The sequence below is a fragment of the Myotis myotis genome, unplaced genomic scaffold, assembly GCF_014108235.1.
Source record: "Myotis myotis isolate mMyoMyo1 unplaced genomic scaffold, mMyoMyo1.p scaffold_m19_p_15, whole genome shotgun sequence".
Classification (NCBI taxonomy): domain Eukaryota; kingdom Metazoa; phylum Chordata; class Mammalia; order Chiroptera; family Vespertilionidae; genus Myotis; species Myotis myotis.
This window is the reverse complement of record NW_023416319.1, coordinates 41098532-41115071: the sequence shown is the minus strand read 5'-3', so window position 1 is coordinate 41115071 and position 16540 is coordinate 41098532.

Sequence of the window (16540 nt, the reverse complement as noted above, 5' to 3'; positions counted from 1 at the left end):
TTTTTCCTTTTTTTTTTCAATTACAGTTTACATTCAATATTATTTTGTACTGGTTTCAGGTGTACAGAATAGTGGCTAGACAATCATATACTTTAAAAAGTGTTCCCGGATATTCCCAGTACCACCTGCTGCCACACAAACTTACTACAATATTACTGGCCCTATTCCCTACACTGTACTTTACGTCCCCATGACTATTGTGTAGCCGCCAATTTGTACGTCTTAATCCCTTCCCCTCTTTTACCCAATCCCCAATCTCCCTTCCCTCTGGCAATCACCAGTCGGATCTGTGGGTCTATGAGTCTGTTTCAATTTTGTTTGTTCGTTTATTTTGTTCTTTAGATTCCACATATAACTGAAATCATACGGTATTTGTCTTTCTCTGACTGACTTATTTCAATGAGCTTAATACCCTCTAGGTCCATCCATGCTGTCACAAATGGTAAGGTTTCATTCTTTTTATGGCCAAATAATGTTCCATTTTATATATATGGCAGCTCTTTTTATCCATTTGTCTACTGATGGGCAGTTGGGTTGCTTCCATATCTTGGCTGTTGTAAATAATGCTGCAATGGACATAGGGGTGCATATATCCTTTTGAATTAGTGTTTTGGGTTTCTTTGGGTAAATATCCAGAAGTGGCATCGCTGGGTCATAAGGCAGTTCCATTTTTAGTTTTTTGAGGAACCTCCATACTGTTTTCCTTAGTAGCTGCACCAATCTGCATTCCCACTAACAGTGCATGAGGGCGGGAACCATTTTCAATTGGAAACAACTGGAAGATCTGTCAGTGGAGAGATGGTTGGCCAGATAAGCTATGAAACACCCAGAAACTGGAAATACCATGCGGCTATCTTACAACACGAGGCAGAGGTGAGTGGGCTGATGGAAAATGAACTGGAGAGCTGGACAGGGACAAGGACTGTCAGGGCAGCGCCATCCACTGGTCTCTAGGGAAATGGATTAGTGATGGACTCTTGTCCAGTGACACCCAACAATCGAGAGGTGCACAGAGAAACGGAGGGAGCGTGGAAACACAGTGTCCTGGGATAAAAGTCATCCATAGAGCTAGATTCGCCATATAATAGCACCGATGTCCAGCAGCAACACTATGCACAAAAAAGTGGCATCGCTTTTTAAACTGAGGATATGTACAGTATGTACAAGCATTTATCAAACACACGCCATGGTGTCTATAAGAAAAAAGTGAGATGAAGCAAAATAAAACAAAGAGAAAAACCCTAGAGAAAGGCCTCTCATGTATCGGTGATAATGATGATAAGGATGTGCTATGGACTAAGGAACATTATTTACTCAGCTCTGCAGCTGAGGAAAGCAGGGAGGAGCCAAGAGAGGAGATGGCAGCACAGAGTCTCTAAACTTCTAGCGCTTTAGGAGCTGTGAAAAGGGAGTATCTATGTATTTTACACACACACCACAGTGACTGTCTCTAAAGGACAGGTAAGAAACCAGGAACCTTAGTTGTCTCCAGGGAGCGGGTGGCTGGGGCTCAGGCAGAGGGAAACTTTTCACAGTGTCCCTTCTTGGGCATGCGAATTTGTTCCCGGTGGATGTGTGATCTATTTTTTTAGTAATTAACTTGCACATGGCCAGTCTCTAGAAGGCCATGGAAGACACTGGGAAGGGGATGGGGGGGAGGGAAGCCGGCTTGCTTCCCACTCACTATCCTCTGCACAGTGGGATTTGTTACCCTGGCATTGATGGCATATTCCAATCCGCCCAGGGACAGGAGCTCACTCCCAAGGGAGACTTCCCTGCAGAACTGCTGGGTGTTAGGATGTCCTTACTCCTCCTGACGTGGCCCTGACACCCACTTCCCAGTCACTCTCCTCAGTCCCCAGCTGGCCCTGCTCCCCCAGCCATGGGACCACCAGGGCACATGTATGCATGTGTGCTCCCTTTCAAATATTTGGGAAGTGCCATCTCATACCCCACCCCCAGGCCTCTCCAACTCAATATCCCCAGGGCTTTCAAGGACTGTGGGAACCTCCAGGACCAACAGAGGCCTTCACTATTATTCTGCCAGCAGACACCCCGGGGGTCCTTTTCCCAAGGGGGTCAAGAAGAGAATGAAGGCCTTTTTTCTCTCCTCACTCAGCACCCTGCCTACCCCCCAGGAAGCTGGTCCCTTGGCTCTGACTTCACACCTAGCTGACATTTGACAATTAGAAAGCTGTAGATAAGTCTCCTAGGACCTGGCCTCCCACCGCCCGCCCCCCCCCCCCCCACCACTCACCTCCAAACCTGTCACCTCCTCTACTTCAAATCTCTGAAGGGGGTGCAGCAAGCTGGTGCTGACAGGAGACAGTGAAGCATTGAAGATGCCCACTGTTTTGTAGGGAGACAAGGAGAGGCCAGGGTGGGGGTGTCAGGAAGGAAGCCTACCCCTGTGCAGGGGATCAGAAAGGCCCGAAGGGTCTTGGAGGTGAGCATGCTAATTCTCCTGCTCAGGGGCCCTGGTTCTGAGACAGGCCAGGACAAGTGGAACAGGGAAACCGAGGCAGGCAGCTGACCAAACTGACAGAGCAATTTACAGCAGACACAGAAGGTCGCCTTCCTAGATAATATCTAGGCCTCAGTGGCATTCCAGCTCCAGGCCCAGAACAGCCGCAAAACCAGGTGGGCGCAAAACCAGGTGGGCGACGCCAGGACCAGCTGCAGCGACTAAGAAAGCCCGGCCTGGCACCAGCCAATTGGGGAGACCAAAGCCCTGGAGGAGCACACCTGGAAACGGATGAATGTTCTGCTGAAACCCTCCCCTGGGCCTCCCCTAAGATGCCTGCCTGTGAGAAAGAGATAAAGCCTCAAGACAAGGGGCCAGCGAGTGCCTTCTCTCTGGGGAGCAGGCCCTGCCATTCCCTTTCCTCTCTTCTTCCCCCTCAGGCCTGCGTCTCCTAAACCCTAAAGGACCTCACGAGACTTGCAACCAGGGGAGCAAGGGCAGTGTCCCCAAGGCCCCCTTTTGTCTGTCTTCCCCGAGAGCTAGGGCAGCCCAGCCTAGGCTCTCCTGTGGCTTCTTCTACGCTAAGCCCTCTTGTCCCACTGTCCCCAGCTTTAATCAACGTTCCCGATCCCTTGTAGTCACCTGGACTCGTGTTGTGGAAGTTCTCCTGCACCAAGTCAAGAACCCACACACAGCCGGCCGGCCCAAGGCCAGGTCCCCTCACCGGGAGCAGCTTCTCCTTTTCTCACGCTGTTCCACATGCTCTCACCTCCTCCCACAGCTCCCCCAGGTCCCTCAGGGAGGCTGCCCCACATGCCCCTCCCCACACCACTATTCAAAAAGCCTCCACAGTGAGTGTTTTCTGAGTTTCATCTGGGAAAGATGAAGAATTGGAGATGGATGGTGGTAAGGATTGCACAACAATGTGAATGTGCTCAATGCCGCTGACTGTAAATTGAAAAGTGGTTAAAATGGTCAGTTTTATGTTATGTGTATTTTACCACAATTAAAAAAATAAGACAACCCACAGAATTGAGAAAATAATTGCCCCCCCCCCCACACACACACACACGCACACACATACACACACACACACACACAAGCCGCCCCAAGAAGCCCCAGGTGGGCCAAGGTCCAGTTCTGATTACAAGACCAGTGTGTGGAAGGCAGAAACCCCAAAAGAGGCCAGGAGACCCCCAGTTCGAACCCCTTCAGAGCTAGAAGGTACCAGAAGCACAGAGAGGCAGCGTCTGGCCCAAGGTCACAGAGCCAGTTAACCACGAAGCTGGGGCTTCAGGCACAGGGAACTGGCCCAACCCTGAACTGCGCCAGAGGAGAAATAGGCCAGTTGGCGGGGGCGTGGCAGGGGTTCGAAACCACTGTTCCTCCCTGCTGCCTCCTATCCTGCCGGGGGCCCCTCAAATGTCTCATTCCCCACAGGTTCTGCCCTTTGCAGCCCTGGCACGTGGAGGCTTCACCCGTCCCTGGGGCAGCATGGCATGGTGGGGTCGGGCTTTAGAATCAGACAGGCCTGTCTGAGTCCTGACTCCACCTCCATAAATATGTTTCTTAGACGAGGCCTCTCACCTGTAAAAGGGCCATAATAATAGCTAATTTGTGGGATTCTTTTGAGGATTATAGCAAATGACAAAGTACCCATGGAGGGCCTGAAATGCAGTAGGTTCTCAAAGAGTGTTCTCTCTCCTTTTCCTCTGCCTCACACAGTGTGCCCCCTCAGTCCCTGGTGGCCTGGGTAACTGGGGGGTCCGTCCATTCCCTTCTCTGGGCCTGTTTCCCCACCGGATAAATGAAAGGATAGAGCTAGCTGACTCTCCACCAGCACATATAACATAGAAGTGCATATGTACTTCGTGAGGCAGGATAGAGGCCATGGGCAAGGATGTTCTTAGCTGCATGATTCAGAACAGCCAAAAACTTGGAGATAACTCAAATGTCCACCAAGAGAAGAGTGGACAAAGAAACTGTGGTTTGGTGCCACAACGGAACACGTCCCAGCAACTAAAATGAGTGAACTACCCATATAGGCAAGGCCATGGATAAATATCACAGACTGATCAGTGGGAAAAGCCAGATGCAAGTCAGAACATAGGATAAGATTCCATCATTTGGATGAAGTCCTAGGCCTGTGATGATCAAGGTCACAGGAGTGGTCACCCCTGGGTGAGGGAACCTTCTGGGGTGCTGGGGATGGTCTATCTCTTGATCTGGGTAGAGTTACTCGGACATAGATACCTGTGAGAATTCATCAAGTCGTGACCTTAAGATTAGTGCACTTTATTGTATGTATCAGCATCCCCTTCACCCACTATGTTCCAGCCTAACTCCTTTCAGTTCTTCAAACTGGCCAACTGGGGTCCCTCCTCAGCGTCCTTGCTCTTGCTTGTCCCTCTTCCTAAAATGCTCTTCCTCCACATCTTCCTTCCTTTGAGGTTTTTGCTCAAATGTCACCTCTTTAGAGAGGCCTTCCTGGCCACCCCCATATGACACAGCCAGCCCTTCTCTCGCTATTGCATCACCCTGTTATAATTCTCAGCACAGTACTCATCATTATCTGATGTTGTCCTTGCTCTGTTTGCTTGTCTGTTTCTTGTCTTTCTCCCCTACTTGGATGTCAGCTCGTGAAAGCAGGAATGTGTCTATCTGGGTTGAAATCTTGGCTGCACCTAGAGCTATGGCTGACATACAGTAGGTAGCAAATAAAATGTTTGTGGATGAATAAGCCATCTCTAGAGCAGAGCAGATGAGATTATGTCAGGAAACTTTACTCTCTTAAAGGTGGTGAGAGGGAAATCCCTTTTATTTATTCATTCACCTTATAAACATGCAAGGCCTACTATGTGCTAAGCACAACCTTGAGAGGTTCACTGTGGGCAGAGGAGAAAGGCTCATGCCAGATTTTTCTAGTAGAATGTGAGGAATAGGCAAAAGGGGCATGTGCCCAGAGCCAGGGGAACACCCAGAAGTGAGCGGCTGGCACAGCCTCCCAGTTCCTAGGGCAGGGAGACTGCATTTGGCTCTGGGTGTGGCCATAACCCCAAGCCAGCTGAATGTCTGGGCAGCAGAAGGCCCTGGGCCTGGGCAGGAAGCCACCCCTTCTAAAAAGCCAGAGAGCTCAGCCAAGAGCAACCACTGTTCCTGCCTGCAGGCCTGGTCACCTGCTGCCATGGAAACCTGTCCTGCCAAGCCAGTGGCACTGAGGGCAGGAAACGCAGCGCCAGGAAGGTGACAGGGCCTGTGCCAGACTCTCCTGTCCTGGTGAGGGAGGCACCTTGCCTGCCTGAGCTGCAGCTGAGTGAGCTGTGTGCTGTTCCTGCCGTTTTCCTCTGGGTGTGCATGTGCACACCAGGCTCAAGCCAGGGCAACAGTGGGTGTCTCTCCCACATCTGGGGCTCAGGGTTCCAGAGGGTTAAGAATTGTTCAATAATAAAAGCTGTCATTCACTGACCCTTTACTACACGCCAGGTACCATTCTAAATACTTTTCATGTATTTCCTCATTCCAGTCTCATAACCCTAGTAGGCAGGCCCTGCTCTCGCCTTTACAGAGGAGATAAAGGAGGCACAGGTGGTTAAGTCACTTGCCCAAAGCCTCACAACTAGTAAGCAATAGAGCCAGGATTAGAACCTGAGCGATGGGGCTCCAGACCTCAACACCAACCACCAGAAGGGAGTCACTTCATTTTCCCACGAGTGATTTGGTTCTGAACTCTGAACAGGCACCAAGGAAAAAGAAATGGATTAGATCCCATTTCACGCAGGAATGGTTTCAAGTGGCCACTAGCCCCTGCAGGCAATGCTGGTAAAAATAACCATGATGCGGAACCACACGTTTCAACGGAGAGAAGTACGTTGGTCCTGTGGGACAGGGAGGCAAAGAGGCCAGCCTGGCTCCGCCCTGCCCTTTGGACCTCCAACTGGGGCTCTGGGATGGAGGTGGGAGCTGTCCTGGTATCTGAGGATTGATGAAGTTCTGCCCTCGGGGTCCACCTGCTGGACAGATGTAGGAGGACAGCCTCTTCCCACAGCAGGTATTTCTCGGGTGCCCGCTCTGTGCTCAGGGCAGGGATGCAGAGCAACACAGGAGGTAAATGCTAAACCCGGCACGCCCGTTGCACTGACAGCCTGGTGGAGGAGGCAGGCATGAACCAATAGCTCACAGGTAAAGATGTAACTGGCTGAGGATAAGTGCTCTGAAGGAAAAATACAGGGTGCTCTGAGGGTGTGTGCAAACAGGTCATCTTTAGAGGGGGCGGTGCGGGAGACTCCTCTCCAAGGAGGTCAGACTTAAGTGAAGATTAAAGGCTGAACAGGGGTGTGCGAGGCAGAGTGGGAGAAAGGGCATTCCAGACAGAGGGGATGGTGGGGACAAAGGCCATGAGTGGAAACAAGCTCACCACGTCTCAGGAACAGAAAGAAGGCTGCTGTACCTGGGCGGCACCGAGGCCAGGCCAGGGCTCCTGGAGCCTGTACTCAACCCTAATGGCAATGGCGGCTCTGAGGGCTTTACCGGGGGACGTGCTGCAGGACCATCGAGGGCAGCAGCTCCTGTGGGTGGGAGCGGACATGGGAGGGGAGCAGGGTGGAGGCAGGAAGACCAGCAGGGAGACCACGTAGTTGTCCAGGTGAAACAATGGTGGCTGGGAGGCCAGCAGATGGAGAGGAGCAGATGCGTTCCAGAGAACAACTTTGGAAGCAGAATCCACAGGGCGAGTACTGGATTGGATGTTGGGGTGTTGTGGGGAAGAAGAAATCAGGATGTCAGGTTGGCGTAACTGGGCAGAGGGAGCAGCCTGCGTGAAGTGGGAGCGCTGGGCAAGGAACACATACAGAGCTCAGTCTGGGGTGGGAGGAGCTCAAGATGCCCCAGAGGGAGCACAAGGGAGATGCACAGGGGGCGGTTGATTAGGGGGCCCCGGCTCAGAGGAATGGTCTTGGGTAGAGAAAGGCAGGCACCATTTTGAAGCCTCATCGGGGTGAGACCTTCCAGGAGAAGCTCTCAGTGGGAGCGGGGAGGGAAGGAGAGATGACGGAGCAGGGGTGGGGCACAGGGGAGCGGGGAGGAGGCTGAGAGAACAGAGCTCGGAGCAGGAGCTGCCAGGGAGGTGGGAGGAAAGCTTGGTAGCTCAGAAGCCAAGAGGTAGGAGAGCGTTAAAACTGTGCCAAAGGCTGCTGGGAGGTCAATTAGGGCTAGAACCAATTTGGCAACTCGGAGTGTCCCACAGCCCAAGCTGGGGCAGGTTCACGGCGGGAAGAGTGGCTGGGAGTCAGGGAGTGTGGGGAGGCATCGCCGTGGCAATCTGGCTGTGAGAAGATGCTGCACTAGAAGGGGGTGGGGGGTGGCTGTATGGACAGGTATCAGGGCACAGTGGTGAGTGAAAGGACAGAGCAGGACTGATGGCTGTGTCCTTAACCCCTCTTCCAAGAAAAAGCCGCAGGGTGTATCAGTTACTCAGCCTGCCCTTATCTCAGCCAATGGGGGAGCGGGGGAAACTAGCCCAAGGCCAAAAGTACGCTGGCCACCCCCCCTGTCTTTGTGTAACCAGACCCTAGCTGCACCCTGCCCCCGACCCCAAGCCCTATAAATTCTTTGTTCTCTTGGGATTCGGGGCTCTCTCTTGCACCCAGTAATGGAGGCAAGGGGGGGGGGGGGCAAGCGAGCTTGTATAAGAGACCCTCTGCGTTTGCATCGGACTGGCTCCCTGGCGTGGTTTCTTGGGGATCTTGAAATCTGGGCATAACAGTGAGCCTTGATGGGGACAGGGACATGGGGAGGGATGGGAAACACGGGCAGGGCTCCAGGACCTGTCAGCTTTCCAGAGCCTGTTTCTTCTGTTCCTTCCACTTTCACCCCGGTTTCTGCCGTCAGCCCAGTAACAACACTCTCAGGAGGGAAACAGCCCCAGAGAGGAGCGGGGGTCACACAAGAGCTCGGCCCAAGCTGCCTCCTTCCACGGCAGGCAAAGGGCGGGGCGTGCCAGGCTGTCTGGGGCGTGCCAGGCGGTCTGGAGCCTCCGGAAGCCGAGAATCCTGCTGAGGTCATTGGGCCCCTTGACCTGGTCTGGATGCCCTTCTCTCCCTGCCAGGCCTACCCAGCCCGGCCCCCTGCGTTCCCCCACCTGCACCCACCCAGGCTGTGGTGGGGCCCAGCAGGCAGGCCAGGTCCTCAGGAGATAGCTTATTATGGGACCTGAGCCTCAGTGGGGGACAGGGCTTTTATTTTTTAAAATGTATTTGCATTGATCTCATTGATTTCAGAGAGGAAGGAAGAGGGAGAGAGAGAGAAACATCTATGATGAGAGAGAATCATTGATCTGCTGCCTCCTGCACGCTCCCCACTGGGGATCGAGCCTGAAGCTTGGGCGTGTGCCCTTGACCGGAATCCAACCTGGGACCCGTCGGTCGGCAGGCCAACGCTCTATCCACCCAGCAAAACCGGCCAGGGCGGGACAGGGCTTTTAAAGGAAAGAATACAAAAATACAAATAGGAATTTGGCCGGGGCCTTGGAAGTGTCTGAACGGAACCGATGCTTCATTAGCCGCAGGTAACTCCAGCTGTGGTTGTCACGGCATCACCCGTACCCACCTGTGGAGCTGCCTGCAGTATGTGAGATAACTGCAAAGTGTGTGTGGCCCCTGTCCCGGGTGAGCTCTGACACACTGGCCGGTCATTGTAGACCCGGCTCCCCTGGGGTGGAGGGAAAGGAACTCTGCTCTCCCTGAGCCCAGGGCCCTGGGTATGCAAAGCACCTTTGAGGACAAAAAGGCTGCAGTGGGGGGTGTGGCCCACCCCAGAGCCAGCCGGGCACCAAGGGGGGTGGGAGTGGAGTGGGGGTGGGGGTGGAGTGGGGTGGGGGTGGGGGTGGAGTGGGGTGGGTGGGGGTGGAGTGGGGTGGGTGGGGGTGGGGTGGGGGTGGAGTGGGGGTGGGGGTGGAGTGGAGATGGAGTGGGGGTGGGGGTGGAGTGGGGTGGGGTGGGGTGGGGTGGGGTAGATGGCCCTGAGCTATAACTTCATCCTCCATCCCCCACAGACCACACAGTCCACCCCTCCCCACCGACAGCAGGAAATTAGGCTCTTGGACAGAGAGACGCCCAGAGGAGCCGGGATAGGAAGGAGGGGGCACATCCAGCTGACCCCAGAGCCCTGACCACCCGACCCAGGCGGGGGCTCACCCCTTGTTGTGCCGGGGTTCACGCCCGGGACCAGTGACGGGACCGCTGGGCCAGGGAGCTGCCCGCGAGGCTGCGCCCAGGGGTGTGCGCGGCAGACACGTGGACACCCCCACGGGGCGCTCAGCGGGCCTGGGAAGGGCGACCCGCCGCGCTGGGGTCTGGGACCACGCCCCGCGCCCCGGCCGGAGACACTCACCGCCTCTCGCCGCCCGTCCTCTCTGCTTTGGTCCTCTCCGCCCGGTCCTCCCGCCGCGTCTGCTCTGTGGCTGGCGGAGTCGCCTGGCCGCGGGCCGCGCTTTCCCACGGGGGCGGGAGCCTGGGCCTGGCCAGGGCCCTGCGCAACTGCCAGGCGAGCTCACCTCCCAGCCGGCGTCCTCCCGCCATTCTGCAAGCCTCCCATGCTGTGCCGCGAAGCGCCGGTGGCAGGCGGGACTGCCCCGGCCCCCTCTCCCCCCACATCCAGTTAGGATCCTTCTCCGCAGACGAGGAAGCAAAGCCAGGGGCAGGCTGAAGGGCACGACGTTGACTCCGGGCCCAGTACTCCCTTCCTTTGCCTCGGCCCCCTGCGAGGGGACCGCCAGCCTTCCCGAGGCAAGCCAGCTCTGTGATCAGAAAAGCACCCTTTCGGCCCCATTGTTAGCACCTGTTGTACCCGGGCCTGCGCGCAGGTCCAGAGGAGACTTCGGCCCCCGAAGCGCATGGTCTTGGGGGAGGTGGGTGATCGGGGCGAGATGTAAGAGCCCTGTGAGAACGGCCGATTGGGCTGGAGAAATCCAGGCTGGCTTCCTGCCCACCCCGCACCCACAGGCCTAACTGGTACTAACTTAAACCAACACCCTGCCCTCTCTGCCCTGGGGGAGTTTCCTCTGCCGGGCTCCCCAACCGAGCTCCCCCCTAAATCTGTCCCGAGTCCCTCCAGGTCTTCCCAGGGCCGCTCAGGACCTGAGGCAGGTCCAGGAAGAAAAAGGGTCATGTGATCTCAGATCTGACCCGTGGGATAGGAACAGGGTTCTGAGGGATGCAGTCCACAGGGAGGACAGAAAAGGGGAGCTGAGGGCGGGGGTGGGAGTGGGGAAGGCAAGGGTGCTGGCAGCCAGAAGTAGGCTGGGAAGGGAGCTGGGCTGGGGTCTCCCCTGAGAGGGAAGTTAATGTGGTCAAGACTGAAGCTGGAGCCCTGGCCCGTTTGGCTTGGTGGATAGAGCGTCGGCCTTTGGACCGAGGGGTCCCAGGTTCGATTCCGGTCAAGGCATGTACCTGGGTTGTGGGCACATCCCCAGTGGGGGGTGTGCAGGAGGCAGCTGACCGATGTTTCTCTCTCATCGATGTTTCTAACTCTCTATCCCTCTCCCTTCCTCTCTGTAAAAAATCGATAAAATATATTTAAAAAAAAAAAAAAAAAAAGACTGAAGCTGGAGGTGCAGAGCCTCCTTCAGACCTCATAGCCCTTGTCCCCTGGCTCCAAAACAGCAGACGGGGTTGGGGTTGTCAGAGGGGTGTCAGTTGTCAGGGGGAAGTGATTGGGGCAAGAGACAGGGGAAGGATGATTGATGTGTGCCCTGGCCGGTGTGGCTCAGTTGGTTGAGCGTAAGCCTCTGCATGGAGAGGTCTCGGGCCTAATTCTTGGTCAGGGCTCATATCCCCGCTGGCTGTGGGCTTGACTTGCTGGCTTGATCCCCAGTGGGGAGCATGTGGACAGCCAATCCGTATATCTCTCTCATCCATGTTTCTCTCTCTCTCTCTCTCTCTCTCTCTCTCTCTCTCTCTCTCTCTCTCTCTCTTCATCTGCCGTTTTTTTTTTTCTCTCTCTCTCTCTCAAATCAATAAAAACAGCTCTAGCCGATTTTGCTCAGTGGATAGAGAGTCAGCCTGCAAACCAAAGGGCTCAGGGTTCGATTCCAGTCAAGGGCATGTACCTTAGTTGCAGGCTCCTTTCGGCCCAGGCCTGGTCAGGGCTCGTGCAGGAGGCAACCAATTGATGTATTTCTCTCACATCGATGTTTCTCTCTGTCTTTTCCTCTCTCTTCTACTCGCCCTAAAAATCAATGGAAAAAATATCCTTGGGTGAGGATTAACCCCCCCCCCCCCCGCCACCGCCCCAATCAATAAAAACATCTTTTCCAAAATAAAATACTTTTAAAAAGATTGATTGGTATATGGGGGATGGAAGTGAAAGCCATAGGATATGGGGGCAGTGGGGGTGGGGAGATGACTTGTGATTTTATAGCGTCTCGAATCATGAGGACATTATCTCAGCATTGGATTCCCCAGTCCCTGTTCCCCAAAGATGTGAGCATGGTAAGTGGGAAGCAGGTACAGTGCTACTTCCTGAACCTGGAGGTTGCCCTCATACCAAAGTCTGAAGAGAAGACCACATTACCTGGGGTCTTCTTCTCTGTTTGTCCCTTCCTGAATGATGGGGTGGAGAATGAGGGTTAGAGTCCCAAGAGACCTGGGCTCCAATTCTAGCTCAGCTGCTTAATGCCGACTTGACCTTGGGCAAGTATTTATGCAGTTCAAGCCTCAGTTTTCTCGTCAGTAAAATGGGAACAATTATATGTATAGAACACGATGTGAAAGGAGCCCCTTGGAATTGTGCATGGGCAGGTGTCCGAAGCACTCGGCATTATGCCGGGCGTAAAATTGGTATCAGCTGGCCTCCAGCATGTTTCTCCATCTATGAAATGGACACACATTTGGCACAGCCCCTACCTCACCCCTACTTCCCATGTGTCCATAGGTTTTCTTAGCAGCCATAGAATGAAAGGCTCTGAGGGTAGGTGTTGGGTGGGAATGTATTCAAGCAGCTCCCATTGAATGATCTGCTCCCTGAAGACTCCTCCGGCCCCACTGGGTCTCTGGTTAATCATATTAACTCTGCAGGGCTTCCTGCATACCCACCAGGTCTGTGCATCTCCTCCCCACCAACCCCCCAAGCTGCCTTTGAAGTCTGGGGCCCTTTGATGTGAGTGGGGGGGTGAACCAGTCTGGGCTCCTGCCAACCCTACCAGTCAGTGGCTAACAGGGCACAGGGCTTGAGGAGTTTGGAGATATAAGCCCCACCCACCCTGCCTGAGTCACCCCAAGGGCAGGCTTTGGAGTCAGACTCCCTGGGCCCAAATCTCAGCATTGCTGTTAACTGACTGCATGACCCTGAGCAAGTCACCAGCCTCTCGGAGTCTCAGACATCTCATCCTAGAAGCCAACAGAAGCACCTACCTCGTGGGCTTGTGGAAAGCCAGAGAGAGAGAGAATAAAAGAGAAAAGACGCCCTGGAAGGGCAGGGACTTTTGGGTCCCCCCCTAGCCCCCCGAATCTATAGACTCTAAGACTTTCGTGTCCCAAAGGTCTTAGTGCGCTTTTTAAAAATATATATTTATTGATTTTTTACAGAGAGGAAGGGAGAGGGATAGAGAGTTAGAAACATCGATCAGCTGCCTCCTGCACACCCCCTACTGGGGACATGCCCACAACCAAGGTACATGCCCTTGACCGGAATTGAACCTGAGACCCTTCAGTCCGCAGGCCGACGCTCTATCCACTGAGCCAAACCAGTCAGGGCCTTAGTGCGCTTTTAAGTAGCGGTATATTCTATCGAGTTGCTTCTATTCACAAGAATAAATGCTACGAACTTACAAAGAACATCAAAGTTTAATTATCTAAATTTCTTGAATGCTTATTAGTTTTATGAATTTTGAATAATTTTTACATCTTGATAAGTTTATTCTGTTTACATGCATTTTTACAACTTGAGTAAGGTATAAGGTACAGTTGACACACAACAACTGTCCCAGGCTCAGTTGGGTCATCAAACTCCAGCTCAATTTCAGCCTCGGTGACTCTCGGTGGAGAACGATGGGAGGCAAGAGGTGGGGGACAGGGTGGCTGGCTGGGCTGTGGGAATCTCTGAGAAGCTTCTGGGGTGGGAGGAGAGGGCATCCTCCCGGTGGTCTCTTTGTTTGTTTCCCAGGCCAGGCTGGGCTTTCACCTCCTGACCCTGTGGGAAGCGCACGACGGGCCTGGGCTCCACCCGGGAGGGGCCGGGCAGGGCAGTCTGGCCACAGGAGCTGGAGAGAGCATGAGATTCAGTCAGACGGGGCCCTACCAGCTTACCATCTCAGGCCAGTCACTCTCTCCAAGGTGATACCGGCCCTGCGCAGGTCACACAGCCCCTGCAAGGATCAGGAGAGAGAAGGGAGGTGACAGGGTGGCATAAGCAAAGTGCATAGGAGACTCAATAACATGAATCGTGTTCGTATGTAGCCAGGAGCACTTGGAAAACATTCTCTGTTTATGTCACGACATCAGCATGCCAAACCAGGTGTACTGAGCATTTATGAAGCGCCTACTATGTACCCATGTGCTCAGAAGAGTGAAGTGGAGAACTTGAAAATGCAGGAAGCTGGTGACTTGCAGGGTCTACATCCCTTTGGTGGCCACTGAAACAAGAAGCACTTCCTCTGTCCTTGCCTTCTTACCTCTGTGGCCCCGCCCCCCTGCCCCAGGACCCCCTAGTTCAGGAACAGGGTTAAATGTATTCATTCATTCAACAAATATGTACTGCGCACGTGTATCAAAAACTGTGCCAAGCACCCGGGGTTCAGTGGTGAATGAACAGACAGAGAATCTGGCTTATAGCCCGGTGCTGGGGAAGGGGGACAGGCAAAAAAAACCCCCAAATATACTAAACAAAACAAGTTAACATCTGACTGTGGAAGTGCCGTGGAAGAAACGAGCAGGGTGATGTGACCGAGTGCAGGGATCAATGTAGCTGGGGACGTGGGGAAAGGCACCTCTGTGCAGGGAGGTGATAGATGACTGTGTTGGGACATGGGAGTATCAGTCTGGGTTCCAAAGGCGGAATGACTTAGGGTCCAGCACAGTTTTGCCACTTGCTAGGTGTTCCATCTTGGCAAGCTGGTTAACCCCTCTGAGCCTCAGTTTCCTCACCTGTAAAATGGGAGTAAATATACAATCTGCTGCAGAGGATAGGTAGGATGGGTACATTAGATAAAGCAAGCACATTATGGTAAGCACTTATTAAGTAATAGATTATTTCTATCTCGTCCAGCCTGGGCCAGGTACCCACAAGCCATGGGGTTAGTCCCTGTGGAGAAGGACAACAGGGTGGACCCAACCCAAACTCTCCCCAGTCTGGGTTTCCAAACAGTCCAGAGTATCTTTCTCTCACATGTAGCAGGGTCTCCCACTCATGTGTCTTTAGGGCCAGGCAAAGGAGCACAAGTTAAGGAGTGGTGGGGACTGTGGCACACTTTAGAGAACAGACCCTGCCTAAAGGAAGCAGCTACTGCTCAGCCATAGGGACCGTTGGCCATGTTGAAATGAGGGCCTAGACCTCTCCGTTTCTCAAATGATAAGCAGGGAACGATTTTATGCAAAATCTTAAGCATTTTCAGTATTGGCAACTTACATAAAAACTTTTCAAACTACTGCTGGGGGCACGGTTTTGCAACCTCCATTCACCAAGGCCAGCACTGGAGCCCAGCAGCAGGCCTGCTGGTGGAAAACTCCTAGGGGCTCAAGGACCTCCACCGATTAACAAAGAATGGCAGGGACCAGAGCCTGAATGGGGAGGGGAGAAGGAGGAGGGAGGCCACGTGAGGAAGCTTCATGGAAGAGGAGACCCTTGAGCTGGATTGTGTGAATGAAGAGGGAGGAAAATCATTCTGGGCAAAGGAAGAACAGCTTTGAACTTTGGGGAAGGGTAGGTGTTCCCATGGGGCTAGAGTGCACTTGGGGTACAGCGGGATTGTGAGGGGAGGTTGTAGATCACAGAGAGTGTGTGCCCAGCCTAGCCAGTACCTCTTAGCTCTGGGTGTCAGCCTCCATGACTCACAGCAAGCGATGGTCAGGTATGAACCAGGGGCTTGGGCGTTGGAGAGGAACAAGTCAGGAGTACTCCCTGCCTCTGGGGAGCTACAGTCTGATGATGGCCACTGAAGACAGTTTGGGCAAATACTCTACCAGGCTTTATTTAAAAGAGGGCTCTACCAAATTGCTGGGGAGCTAGTGACAGGTTTGTGGAAGAGATGACTTTTAAGCTGTGTCTTGATAGGTGAGTAGGAGTTTCCCAGAGGGATAAAGTGGAACCGGCAGGAGGCTGTGTGCAGAAGAATAAGCCTGTGAAATGCACAGGTGTGTTGGGAACCTGCGTCAGGAATATGGAGTTCATTCACTCACTCGACAAACACTTGAGCTTCTGTGTGCCAGGGGCTGTGCTAGGCACTGGAGGGCTCAATAAAGCAGAGACTCTCTGCCCTCACAAAGCTTATGCTATTTAATTTCTCTGCACCTCAGTTTCCCCATCTCTGAAATGCTTTACGTGCCTCACAGAACTTTATTGAGGGTGAAGAGGATCACGTGGCTAACATATTTGTGAAAACAGCTGGGGTCACACTGGTAAATAGGAAATGCTCATTAAATATTTGCAGGACTGAAATGGCTTCTTGACTCTCTGATAATTTAGCTCTTGGAGTTAACCTGTCATAGACGCAATAGACAAGCAGGTTCATTCAATGAAGGAATACACACACTTTTTACTTCCAGCATGCCCGTCAACTAGATACTATTCTTTATCTCCGTTTCACAGTGGGGGAAGCAGAGGCTGCAGGATGCTAAGAGACTGGTCTCATATGCCCAGGTAGCAATAGAGGAGGTTCCAGGTTCTGCTTCCTGGCGGCCTGACCTCAGAGCCCCAGCACTTAAACAGGTCACATATTGTTGCTCATGTCAAGAGAGGGTCCGGATGGCCTGGTGGAAAGCATTTGAGAAGTCTGAGGGACTTTGCCCCCCTCCCTCCAGCCAGCTGGGATGGCCCTCAGGGTTATCTCCCAGGTCAGGGAGTCTGTGGGTCAGTCTGTCTGGGGCA